We start from the raw sequence: 13699 nt of genomic DNA, 5'->3' as shown, positions 1-13699 counted from the left end.
CTAATCTTGGAAATTCGGTATGTAAATAGGGAAAGTAAAGGGGTTGCAACTTGATTATCTACCTCAAAGCTCACAGCATTCACTGTGTATATACTGTGGGGAATCTCCCTCACCTTTAGGGCTTCTTCACATGGTGGTGTTTTAGTCCCATTATGTGGTTGTGATAATCATGGCTGCATAACGGATCAAAACTAAATTATTGGTTTCAATGGTTTAATTTTCATTAACGGTATTCTTGTTAATAGTATGGGCGACGAAAGATAGGACTTTCCCTATCTTTCTCGTACGTAGCTAATACTATGAGCAGGAAAGATAGGGCAGGACCTATCTTCTCTCTGTTTTAGTCAAACTTGTGCATTATAAAGTTTGAATACTCAAAAAAAAGAAAAAACATTCAAGTACAACAATGTTACCACTATGTGAAGAAGCCCTGACTCATCACTAATTCTTTAACCTCCGATGTCGTACAAGCGTGAAATTTGCCACGAGCATTCTTTAGATTCTAAATTGAAAAACTAAAGGGAGTGCAACTTGATTATTCAATTCAAAGCGTGAAAATCTCATGGTCACCTCCACGTTATGTTTCCTGGGTAACACTAAAAATCATGCAAGATGGTGAACATATTTCATTCCTTGGTTCCTTTGAAGTAACCACAGCTTCAGAAAATTTTCCACCTACTATATATATATATATATATATATATATATATATATATATATATATATACACACACACACACACTTTTTTAGCATACAAAGTTAATTCTTTCACACACAACTTACTTATCTTCCTTAAGAATTCATTGGCAATTTATAGATGCGGATTATGACTATGGAGCACAGTCAGTATGTATTATATGAGATATAGATTAGGTCATTATGCACTGTTTTTCTTCTTTCTTATTTTAGCTAACTTGTTCAACAATACCAACATTAAACTTTCTGGCTTCTACTGAGTAGCTGCAGTCATTTAAATAACTACCCCCATGATGGTTGTAATGTTATTTACTCCCCAAGCTACATCCTAGAAAAAATGCACTAATTTGTTGAATATAAGTAGAAATGAGTTCTAATTCACAGGCTACCATAGCTATCCTTTTAGCCCATCTTACTATAAGATACAGACATTGATTATTATTAATAAATGTATCTGAAAAGTATATGAAACAACTATACCATATTTCCATGTAATCATGCAAATAAAGTAAACTGCAAATTTTCAGGTCTTAATTTTCCCACAGTGATCCTTTTAGGTAATCCTGTTAATGCTATGCCTGTATCTTAATTAAGGCAGTATTAAAATGTATGTCAATGGGTAAAACACATTTTCTCTTAAACATGTTCAAATATACTTTAACTTCCTAAGTTATAATGTTTATAGGTTTTGACATTGCTGAGTACTATTTGCTTAAGAGAGAATTATAATATTTCTGGTATAAGACTATTTGTACTGCAACTCATTTTGTGGCTTGTCAAGTAGACTAAACTAGACTGTGTGCCTGGGCAAAGGTTTTATTGGACTTGCTTGTTCCAGGTTCCAAACCATTGAGTTTGTCAGTTAGTGATTTGCAATGGGACTGGGAAGTACCAAAGGGCCTATAGTGTCATTCATGTCCTTATTTCATTACAAAGTTAAAGTTACAAAATTAAATGCTTATTTGCATTACTTGTATCATTCATCTGTGCGTAAAATACTGCATTCTTCCCATTCGTGCCATTATTTTAATGAATGAAATGTATTTTGTCTTCTACTTTACTTGATAATATACATAAATAGATGTCTATAATACACACATATCGGTTGTGCACCTTATTTCTTCATCTGTCTCAAGGCTTTACTGGATTCCATTTTTTTTAATGCATTTGAGGCCTAAACGTACCGTATAGAGAAGGGAGTCTGTCAGTGTAGGGTCCCATCTGTATAAGGTCACCTTAAAGTGGCAGGTGGGCTCAAATATTTTGATTAAAATGTATGCTAAGAACCATGCATCTCTATGTGGGTAGTAAAAATATACATTATGCAAATTTAATATGGATATTAACTATAGGTAACATTTAGTTTTGTTTTTTTTTAAATAGTGTTGTAGCCAGTGGTTTTTGCTTGCACCAATAAAATTATATGGGCCCATAATGTACCTCCTTTTGTCTTTGCTTTCCTGTGGTGGTACATAGATTTTTGCTTCTGTCAGATTGATGCAGAAAACATATTATAACATGCTATTTGCCATCATACTATGGAGATACCCTGCACTAAAAAAATTCATGCAGTACAATGGAATACTACTGTAATATGGTGCTATACAAAGTTGTAGAGACTCTATGTAAAGCTGTACAGGCTCCGTACACATAGTAGACCACGTGCACTAAAAATAAAACACTAAGTTAATAATTTTAATAATTTTCAGAATTGACAAATAGAAATTTTCTGTAGGGCTTGGAAGTAAACTCCATGAAAAGACTCTGCCTCAGACCAAAAAAAGTACTTTGGAAAGGAAAAGAAACTGAAAGGATTAGAGAAGAGCCCAAAATCATAATTCATCAAAGAGAAGTGCTGTTGTTTTAATGAAATAATGATGTAGTTTAACTTGACAAAGTAATGTTAAATAGTAATGGAAGCCAAGTGCAGGTTGTGATTTAATAAAATCATATTCAGGGATTGAAAAAAATAATATATAAAGTTATATTTAAACTTAAAAGAGAAAGTAATAATTCTTCATTAGCATGTTTAATAGTGCAAAACGAATATTGGACTTCTTTCGCAACACTTCCTGGTCAAGGAGAAGCAATGTCGGAGTTAAGTGGGATGTGGTTCAAGCAGGCACACTCTGGGGATGCCATCATCTCTGATTTGTCAGCACCTGACATAGTTAATTATCGCACATGTCTGTCTTTTTAATATATTAGAAATGCACTAAAGCTATTTGCAGTAGCTACGAATAATGGAAATACTTTCAAATAAAGCTCAGATATATCAATAGGAAAGAATAGTATTTGAAGAGAAAATATTGTTTTCCTGCAAAAGCAAAGATATTATGAATAAATAGGTTCATATAGACATTTGCAGTTTTGTTACTTCGGTATTTTACTGCTTTGATCAAATTAGTAATGTTAGTGAATAGAAACATGATATTTTTTACTCTGCAGCCTGATAAAGTCTGGATAGGAAAATATGTGATAGAGATGTCAGATGCTACAGCTACACAGCCGGGGTATCAACTGACTTAGATATGACTGTCAATATTGGGCTAATCAAAGGCACTACTGACAATTTAAAACAGGAGTTATGGAGTATCACATCTAATAAGTGCTTGCAATACTACTAGGAGGCATTTGGGCACATGACATGGATGGAAGAATCCAGTGGGAGATGGTCTGTATGCAGCACTTATTGAACACACACATGATACCTCCCCAATATCACGTATCATGCACCTAACTGTATATATTTGGAACACTACCTTATAAATTTCCTGCTGTTCATTGTCTGATAAGGTACAGAGAGGGCAGATAGGGATTACTATCACTCTTGGGGAAGAATGGGGTGCACAGAGGGACTAGTAGTACACTTGGGAGATGCACAGGGGGACCAGTATTACTTGGGGAACAATTGGATACACAGAGGACCACTATTAGTCTTGCAGAGGGCACACACAGAGGAACCACTATTTCTCTTGGGGGAACACTATTACTCTTGGGGGAGATATGAGCACGAAGTTATTAGAATAAAAGCAAGGTTCTTCACAATAGCCGGACTCCTGCATTTGAAATATATGTGTCTAACTAAAGCCAAAGTAGCCGGATGGCAATGTGAAGGCTTGTGAGTATACCTGCTTATGGGACCAAAACTGCAGCGCAAGAAAGCAAGGTGGGACAGTTTATTTTTTGTTTCATATATCTTGTGAGGATACACTAAGATTCCTACTAGTATTTTGCATGGGATGCACAGTGGAATCACTATTACTCTTGGGGGTGGAGAAATGCACAGAGAGACCACATTTACTTGGGGGATGTTCAGAGGGACCACTATTGCTTGGGGTAAATACACTGAAGGATCACTGTTACTTTGTGGAGCCACAGGGGGACCCCTATTACCTTGTCAGTGCCACAAAGGTTGCTTATTACTTTGGGACAAGAAGTGGGTATTATTACTGGGTGATGCTACATTATAGGAACTTACTGTGATGCACAGAGAAGCAGTTATTTTGTGTTGAGAGCAATGAGGGAATTATTACTGTGAGGGAGGACTGAGCAGAACCACTATATCTAAGCCTCTTGTGTTATAATAGTTGTCTAATAAACATACCAATATAATATATCTTGGTGCCTGCACAGTTAATCTTTTAAGACTAGCGATGAACCCAGCTCACTTTAGAGACACTGTAAGATATTGATGGACCATGGCCATGAACTGTGAATTGAAGTTACATGGGCGGCGACAAACTTTTGAATTATGGCTTATGATTCTTTAGCTACTATCTCAGATACCCACCATTTTGATTATTTTTGCCATTTGCAGTATGTGTATTCATATAAAGCACTATTATACTCTGCATGTATAAACATTATGCATATGGAAATCATAAATTATCTCTGCAACGGAACAGTATAATACTCCCTCAGTTCATTAGTATTTTTTATGATGTGACGCTGATACTCTAGGTGCATACTCTAAGAGATTTGAGATTTGTTCTGTTATGTAACTTTTTTCTATTTTGTGACAAATGTAACATTTGATATACAGATGCAATTTTCTTTAGCCTAGCTTAATGCAATGTGATATCATGGCGTGTCATGTTATTAGGGTGGTTTATTTACACTTTTAGTTGCCTTATAATAGGTTTTCTTGTATTAAAGAGACACGATTCTAAAATTTGCAAATATAGTGCAGCCCCATTAAAAGCAATGGGAGAGGATTGCTATCCCCTGCTGTGGCTGTGACAGCTGCAGAAGGGGATTCCTTGGATGTGAAACCCCTGCATACTGTCACATCCAGGGGTTTCACCTTATTGTCAACTGGGCTGGCGGCAGCAGCCCCAGCCCCATTGAAACAATAGAAGATCCGTTCTTCTGCCACAGCTGTGACAGCAGAGGCAGGGGATTCCTTCATCACTACGGGGAGTCCTCCCATCACTGAACACTGTGACTATCCCATTGCTTTCAACCCCCGCAGCAATGTTTTGTTTTGTTGGGGGGGGGGGGGCATGGAGGCTTGAAATATAAACTGTGTTTTTGTGCGAATCGTAAAACGCTGTCCTATTTTTTGCAGGTGCGAATTTTATTTGCTTGTAAAAAATGGACATGTGACCGCTTTAATTGGAAAGCATTGGTTCCAATAGAGACGTTTTTTCCCGCATCTATAGATGCGGGGAAAAACACGCTCATCTGACTGAGCCCCTACACCTCTCCCTTGATGCATCAGAACAGCATTAGCTGAGGCTATACAATTTGTGGCTGCTGGGGGGAACAGTTTAATTATCATTGGCTTCTATGTTCCTCTAAATAAGTTACAGTCTATAAGTATACAGTCAACAGAATGAGTTGTGTTCTCCTTTATTACAACTGTGTGACAGGAGCTGAATGATCATCATCAATAACTATGACGGGAGAGTCTGTACCCACACAATCTGAGAAACTGGCTTAATTTTGAGAACACATAAACCTAAGGAAATCTAAGCTGGTCAGAACTGAGATCACATGACCATCTAAGGAAAAAGAGTTTGGGAGTTTCAGACAGAAAGAAATAACTAACCAAGGTAACACTAGCTCACTTACATATATTTGGGAGGATAGCTGCATAATGAATGAATTTAGAAAATCACTGAAGTGGCCCTTTAAGATAAGAAAACAATAATGTTATAATGGGTTGAAATAACTTTCTGCACCAAGCTAAAATTTGTTGCATCTGTACCTTCAATCTGAGTTTTCTATGCATACTTTCTTGGTGGGTTTTTTTTTGTTTGTTGCAGTAGTATGTAGTACCTGGCATGTAATTATGTATACTATAGCTAAAATTGCGGTTTTGTCATGTTATTTGTTCTTTCCACATATCTTGTCTAAGCAATTCTCAGTGGTAAACTTAATGACATATATTTAAGCATTATAGCAAACAACAAAAGCAGGAGAGATATTGTATATGTATGGCTCATATACTGTATTTAGCTCACATAGGGATGTCTGAATTGGATACAAATGTAGAAGACTCTCAACAATGATAACAATTAGGTCTATAAGGGCTTTGAATCTTTGGAGGTTTAAGTAAGAATGTTCCTAGTCACTGATCGCAAAATGTTGAGACATAGTCTCACTAGGGAGAGTTTACTGAAGTCTGATTTATACAGCTCCCATTGAGCTCAGTTATAAACTTTCCTGTAGTAGGCTCCTAAGAATTCCCTAGTGAAGACTGCCAGACAGACCGAACTTATCATTTAACTATATGACTTAGTTGGGAAGCAGAAGACTCAGAGCTTTGTATCAGTAAAACAGGAGTCTGATCCCTGTAATGATGTATTCTAAAAATAAGCAGTAATTATTCAATTCTGTAATTCAAGACAGCATTTTCACCTATACCCTGTACAGATACCTAAGCCCTGGATGTTTTTCCTCTAGGATCCCAACATCTTTAGGTAACAACTCAAAATGAGCATCCCTGTATACTACCAATACATTATTAGAAAGTGCAAATACTCAGAAATAAATGTTGTCCTACAATTCATGAACGGAGTATAGAACAACCAAAAAGAGGGTAAACTAGAGCAATTTCATCTGTGTTAGGCTGCCCGTCTACAGGCGATTGTTCATTGCAATACCTGTGGCGATAATCCGGCCGCGGGTAATGCAGTGAACGCATTCCATAGCGATTTTTGTGCGATGCGATTTTATCATTAGAAAATCCCATTGAAAAAACGGCAGCGACATCACAGCATAAAAAAAAACGCTAGTGGGTAGAAGCCCTCAATAAAGTGCCTGCACAACAAACAAAAAATTAAGATACAATTAATAAAAAACAAGGCAACTTAGATACAACCTAGCTGCAAGTACATAAGAAGACCATACAGGGGACCACCCACCACACCAGACACGTTTCACAAATGCCTTGAAGCATACTGTACCAGAACCAAGCTCATAACATAAATACAGCCACAGAATCAAGCTATTAACATAAATACAGTAGGAGAACTAAGCAATTGTGTTGTGGGGGGTGCCCTGGGCTGAAAGTATTACCTTGGAATATCAAATAAGAGAAGACAGAGACAGAAAGAGAATGATTCAGGCAGCTCCACATGATGCTGCCACACAAAGTATGAAGATCGTCTGGCTAGGTGCACCTCAGTGAGGGGGTGATCGCCCCCAACCTACATTTACCTGGTGCCCCCCTACCAGCTAGTGGCCATCGCCCTATGTAAACACAAGGGCCAGGCTAGTGGCCAGCTATGCATACATCAGATACATGTAAGCCTCTTTGAGTGCAGGAGTTAAGCAGCTGATTGATCTAACATACTTTAGGCTAGTTTCACACTTCCTGAATCTCTAAAAGGGAGGTTAAATTCCTGTGATAATAACAGTTTGGGTCAGTAAACCCCGCTGTCAGGCTAGACACATGGTCATAATACAGACGCAAAAATACTGACTTCTTAGTGTGTATTCACTTGAAAGCAATTAAAAAATACTAAAATGGCACTAAAAAGTAAACATCATTTACCTGATTTCCCACAGCAGAATATATTATAGTCATAAAGCAATACGAATTACACCTTACTTATTTCAATGCAAAATGCTAGTTTTTAGTTTTTAAAACATCCCAAATCTTGTCTCTTTGTCATTATGGAGTATTGATTGCAGAATGAAGTGGAAAAACTTGATGTTTTTAATTTGCAAATAGCCGCAATATAACAAAATGTAAAAAAGTAAAAGGGTATGAAGACTCTCTGGACCCACTGTACATATACACACAGATGCACATGTATACATACAGATGCACTTGTAGGGCCACTTTTGTATTAGTATACAAACAATGTAAACAAATATACACAAGACAGAAAAATATGCATACTTACCTGCATCCAATGTGGTCTCTCTGGCAAGTATATTGTCTGGCTCTCAGTAGCTTCAATTAGGAATAGCCTTTTTGCGGGCTTTCCTGAAGATCTGGGCCCCTGATATCTCTCCAGTCCTGCTGCCTACCACTGAAGTAGGGTGGACAATAGAGATGGCTAGTGCAAGAGGAACGCATCCCTGAGCGGGCTCTCATCCTGATTGAGTGGGAAGAGCCCACAAGCTGAACATAGAGTCTTCCTCTCTCTATGCACCATAAATCATTAACTCAGCTGGTTTCTTCCCTTTTCCACATGCCATTGTCAATGTGACATCTGTAGTCATTTATTCTGTATATTCTTCTCAGAGACAAGAAGACAACTGAAAATAATATACTGACAATGAAACAGAGGGGGTAAGCAACCAGCAGAGTTAAAGGGGTTGTCTCGCGAAATCAAGTGGGGTTATACACTTCTGTATGGCCATATTAATGCACTTTGTAATATACATCGTGCATTAAATATGAGCCATACAGAAGTTTTTCACTTACCTGCTCCGTTGCTAGCGTCTTCGTCTCCATGGTTCCGTCTAATTTCGCTGGCGGCTTGCTTTTTTAGACGCGCTTGCGCAGTCCGGTCTTCTGCTCTGAGCACGAGCCGCTTCAGTGTGCTCGCCGCTACAGCTCTTCTGCGCATGCGCAGACGAGCTGTATCTTCTCGGGAGCGCGCTGGAGCGGCCATTCTGCTACCATCCTCTGTTAGAGGAAGGTGCAGAAACTTGAGCCGCCCAGCCGAGAAGCCCAGCCCAGCAGCCGATAAGCCGCCGATAAGCCGCCCAGCAGTGCCTAGAAGCCGCCCCGGTAAGTGATGGGTGACGGACTGACGGGGGTGACGAGTGACGGACTGCCGCTGTGGCCCTGGAGCCTACCGCTGGGCCCCGGGGCCTACCGCTGTGGCCCCGGAGCCTACCGCTGTGCTCCGGGGCCTACCGCTGTGGCCCCGGAGCCTACCGCTGTGCCCCGGGGCCTACCGCTGCGGGGCGTCTGATTGTCAGGGAGACACAGCTGGTAGCATCTCGGGAGCGCGCACGTCGGGCTACAGCAAGCGACGGGAAAGGAGCCGGCGGCCATCTTGGGGAAACTTTTTATAAGTTGCTGAAACGCTGGAACTGTAAGTGGAAACCGGCTAGAAAAGTCATTTACACAGGTGCTTAGTAATGTATGCTTAATAAGGGGGACTGGGAAAAAAAAAATTCACTGCTTCCTCACAACCCCTTTAATGATAGTGTATACTGTTACCACAATGTTACTGTGGTGAGGGTGGAGCACATGTGTGACCTTTGAAACCTTTATAGCTATGCTATTGGGGGATTTCAGGTTTCCTCTCCTCACTGACATGCATTGACAGTGAGCAGAGGAGACTGCCCACTTGACAGATTCAAAGCAGCTGAATCTAATGATAATCAGTCCAGGGGAATGGAGGTGGGTGTACAGAGAAAAGAAGACATGCAACAAAGTGAGTGGGGTCACAGCTGCAAAGCTGTGCAGCCAGCTTTGCTGATCAGAAGACTTGACAGGTCATCTTTAAATGGTCATTGTAGGAAAGGGGGGAGGAGACTGCTAAAAAATGCTTTTCGGGTCATACAATGGTCCTCATGAGCACACAACAGCTTCTTATGAAAAGTCATCTGAAACGACAGGTGCACTTTAAAAAAAAAAAAAAAAGTAGGTAAGTGTAAGAGAGGTACAAAGAGTGTATGAGACCAATCAATTAATTATACAGTATAAACTGTTTTTAAACCAAAAATACTGGGAATATCAGACATCTGTTTACCTATAGAATACACATACTTTTCTATGTTGTACAAGAAACAATATAAAAGGTACATACCAACAGCATTGGGTAGCTTGATTCCAGGTTATTTAGTTACATTTGTCCTTCAGTCTCGTTTTATTCAATTTTTAGCCTTTGGCTACAATCAAGATTTTTTAATCCCTTATACTAGATTAAAGTCTAAAATCCTTCTTAGTGCCAAGTTATCACATACCTTATACAAGCTTAATACAATCAAATGGATTAAAGCTAAACGTGGATGTAAAGTTAGTAAAGCCAATAAAGATCAAGGGGAATAAAACAAGAAAACAAGGTCACTTGAAACAAATATCAAAGATTACAGACTTAATTATACGAACATAAAGAGAGAAAAAAACTGCTCACCAGCCTGATCCACACTTCAAGGATACAGCACGGGCTGCGCCTAACTAGATGCAAGTAGGAAAACCATAGATGAAAAAGAGGTCAGCCCAGCTCTTCCAGTGAATCAAAAATTATATTTTAAAACTTCACTTTCTTGTTATAAATAAAAGTCTATTTTGACAGCAATCCCTGATAAAATCACTTCTGTTGATGTGTTTCCAACTTTAATCTCGCTTCCTTATTCATATTCGCAAATAAGGACGCCGGAGTTTTGTCGGAAACACGTCAGCAGAAGTGATTTTGTTGTACGTTGCTGTCAAAATGGACTTTTATTTATAATCACTAAAGTGAAGTTTTTAAATTTAAATTTTGATTCACTGGAAGAGCTAGACTGACCTCTTTTTCCTTCATGATTTTCAATTGTACAAACATATTGTGGCTAAAATGATTACAATATATATTGTCCTTAAATGGCAATTTCAAAGAATAGATTATATTCTTAGCAATGATATCTGTTTCATTACTGTTTATTTCGAGTAATCTTTTTTCCTAAAATTGTAGTTCCACTTTAAGCCATTTAACAAAATGAGCTAGGGAAATATACAAATATTACATTTCTATAAGAAACAAAGTATGTGTGTACTTTAATTTCAAAATAATGTTTAGCTACCTTTAATTTGATGCCTTTTCTATTGTTTCTCCAATGCCTGTTCTCTGGCACAATAATTTGGCCTTAGATGTTCAGACCAAATAACTCCACCCACTATTGAAATTGTAGCTAGCCATTTATCTCTAGGGTCTATTTCTTATAAGTTGATTCACAAATAAAAAATGGACCTTTTTGACCCTTTGATTAACCCTTTCCAATCCAATTTCTATCCTCGTTTTCCTAGGGGGCTTACTCTTTTTCTGCCATTATACAACGGCACTATCTGCTGGCTAAAGCCAGTACTGCATGAGGTGACACGTTGGATAGGCTCCGACAGCAGAGACGCTGGCAATATACAGTAAGAGAACCCCGACAGATATCTTCCAACATCGGAGCTATACAGCCTTAAATCATTATGTCTTCAGAGGTCAGACAGTGAATTGGAAAGGGTTAAGACTAGATGTACAGATGGAGGCTAGTCCATCAAAATAATTTTCTCTAGTCAGCTCAGGTACTGTAATCGAAGTCAGAAACTGGAGTGGAGTAATATATGACTCCAGGATCAGAATACAAAGGGTTCATCTGTAGCCAGACATATAGGTCTGTATAGATGCTATTTACACAAAACCATAATGTTTCTTGTAATCAAGACTATTTACAAAGTCCCCTCTTATTATCGGAGAAAAATACTTTTTTCTGCATATCAGAATCCTTTTCTCATCTCCTGCTTCCTAAACTGTAGACTCACTCTGAAAACTACTAAAATTCATCTCGGTAGGCAAGACAGACTAACAGATCACTGACACGTTACATGTTGCTCACAGAAGTCTATAGAGAAGGGATAGGGTAGAGGAGGAGACAGAAAGAGCTGAGTGAGAAAACAGAGAAATTTATACTCTGTCTAATAGTAATTATTTTATTGTCTTACAGTTATTTGATTCACAGTTTCATTGCTTGGTATTCCTTATAATGTCTTCCATATTGCTACTGCTTCTCTGCATTTAAGAAATAGTGATAGAACTGCTAAAAATGCATGTCCGACCTGAACACAATGCCCACCACATCCAGGACGAATGTAAAAGAAAGAGGCTGAAGGGAAAGGATTGGAAACGTGCATAAACGCTGAATACCATAACAAAGTGAACTGAAAATGGGACTTGCAAGCAGACATCCAACAATGACTGACAAACACCAAAACACTTAACTAAAATACCAACTCACATAAGCAGATGGAATAGCTAAAGTACATACGAGGTAATGGTTTGTGTTTTAGCCTGGATACTTAAGCTCACAAGCCCAGGACAAGGGCCTTGTCTTGTGAGCCCCTACTCTAACAAGATGACTCAAACCCCAGGGAGTCCTGCCTGCAAGTGGGGCAATTGTCCCAATAGGGACGTCCCCACCCTGGAAACCCAGGGACCTGGCTCAGCATAGATGGTAAACGCCACAAAAGAAGAACAGGATACTGTTCACACCAACAGACAAGGTAATCCCACCCAGAACCTCATGCATGTAGCAACACCAAACAAAACATGCAAGATTCCAAACACTGAGCAAAATGAGAAGAAAAATAAATGACCAGCTCCTTCTAGCAAGAAGAGCTGGCATTTATATGCAGCAGAATGGTGGTGATTGGCTGATTGGAGCAATACATACCCAGCCAGCTCAATCATCCCACAACTGTGGAAATGTGCTCCTGGAAACCCATGGAACTTCAGGTCCCCGGAGCAAAATGTGGCAGTAACCCCCTTTTAAAAAGGGGGCCTCTAGACCATTAGGACATAAAAAAAATTAAAATATAGCAACTCTTCCAACAGACACAATGCCGGACAGGACTTATCCATATGGGCTTGGTACAGATGCATCTATCTTATAACAAGGAGCGAGTATACCAATCGTACAACCCTAGACAGAAACTACTGTACCTTACAAGAACGACCTCAGTAACAATAGTCTGCAGAGAGAGAGCAAACAAACCCAAAGGGAAATGGAAACCCGGAGGGGAAATAAAGATTGATACAACATCGAAGAGAACTTATTCATATGGGCCTAGTACAGATGCATATGTGTCAAAAGCAGGAAAGGAAATGAAAAATAGGTACACTACACACAGGGGTCTAGTGCATATGGTATGGCTGTTCAATAATGTCACTTCCGACTGAGCGCAATACACACCATGTCAAAGATGAGCACAAAAAAGACTGGAGGGAAAGGATTGGGATAGGGGGCGTGCATACACAGTGAACACCATAACAAAGTGAACTGAAAATGGGACTTGCAAGTAGACATCCAACAACAACTGACAAACACCAAAGCATTTATCTAGAATACACACAAAAGCAGATGAAATAGCTAAAGTACATATGAGGTAATGGTTCGTATTTTGGACAAGATATTTAAGGTCATGAGCCAACGACAATTGTCCTCATTGTCTCATGATTCCCTACTCTAACAAGAAAACTCAAACCCCAGAGCATCTTGTCTGCAAGCGGCAAGATCGTCCCAAGATCTCACCCAGAACCTCATGCATGCAGCAAAGCCAAGCAAAAAATGCATGACTCGAAACACCAGTATCCTGGAAGGGAATGAGGAGAAAGATAAAAGACCATCTCCTTCGAGCAAGAGGGGCTAGTATTTATGTGCAGCAGACCTGTGGTGATTGGCTGACAGAGGCAATACACACCCAGCCAGCTGTAACATCCCACACCTGTGGAAGTGTGCTCCTGGAAACCCATAGAACTACAGGTTCCAGGAGCATATCGTGACAAGAAGTCATATAATGGTTAGAAATAGTGTTATTCCTTTTGTACACATAAGAGTTTAT

Source organism: Eleutherodactylus coqui, chromosome 2 (assembly GCF_035609145.1).
Source record: "Eleutherodactylus coqui strain aEleCoq1 chromosome 2, aEleCoq1.hap1, whole genome shotgun sequence".
NCBI classification, from domain to species: Eukaryota; Metazoa; Chordata; class Amphibia; order Anura; family Eleutherodactylidae; genus Eleutherodactylus; species Eleutherodactylus coqui.
This window is presented reverse-complemented; position numbering follows the sequence as displayed.